Below are 899 nucleotides of genomic sequence, written 5' to 3'. Positions count from 1 at the left end.
CCCGGGGCTGCACCGGACCCCACACCGCCGCGCCGCGCCGTCCCCGCTGGACAACAGTGGGCCTACCTGTCTCGCGGGGCAATCTGCGCCAGCGGCGTACCGGATGTATCCAACACGTGAACAGTACTCAAACCCAAAAACGCACAACAGAACTGGTTCGGTCCTTGGTAAGTCCTAGGAATTTTTCTGCCACACACAGTGACGAGCCAATACGACCACTTGTAGTGCCCCCAGAATATTACGAAAGTATGGAGACACTTGTGTTCCAGCCGTTTCGAACACGCGTTGTTTTAAAGCAGGGCGTAAGGATGAGCATGGTATACTGCACCCATTTATTGTTTGTGCAGGCGAAATTGGAAGGGAGATAATTCGTCGGCGCTGGCAGATGTTCAGCGCGACCTGCCAAGAATAATCAAATACGGCCCGGAAGCTCCGTGGCCGGCTGCAAAGAGTAATGTACCTTTAATTACAATGAACTGAACACCCTTAGCTACTTACAGGCGTTAACATACGTCAACGGGGACAGATGAAAATGTGTGCCCCGACCGGGACTCGAACCCGGGATCTCCTACTTACATGGCAGGCGCTCTATCCATCTGAGCCACCGAGGACACAGAAGATAGTGCGGATGCAGGGATTTATCTCTGACACGCCTCCCGTGAAACCCACATTCTCGACGTATTGTCCCGCACTATATTCGTAATGCCCCTGCCTATTATACTCATTACTCGCGGACATGTCCGAAAGAACAGATACCATCTTAGTAAATATATAGTTATGGCGCACCGGCCACTTGGCCATCTTCTTCTTCTGTGCGAATGCACAAACAGTGCCCGAACTCTTACGGGAATCGGCAACGCGCCGCGAGTAATGAGTATAATGGGCGGGGGCACTACGAA

At 52.5% G+C, this 899-nt stretch overlaps 1 non-coding gene across 1 annotated transcript; it reads right to left on the bottom strand.

The window, feature by feature from the left end:
* Positions 1–537: 537 nt before the first annotated feature.
* On the bottom strand, positions 538–611 carry Trnat-ugu (transfer RNA threonine (anticodon UGU)). Its single transcript has one exon. It is a non-coding gene; the product is annotated as a tRNA-Thr (tRNA).
* Positions 612–899: the final 288 nt, after the last annotated feature.

Source organism: Schistocerca serialis, chromosome 2 (assembly GCF_023864345.2).
Source record: "Schistocerca serialis cubense isolate TAMUIC-IGC-003099 chromosome 2, iqSchSeri2.2, whole genome shotgun sequence".
NCBI lineage: Eukaryota > Metazoa > Arthropoda > Insecta > Orthoptera > Acrididae > Schistocerca > Schistocerca serialis.
Note: the sequence above shows the minus strand (reverse complement) of the source record. Positions and strands in the feature narration are given on the sequence as shown.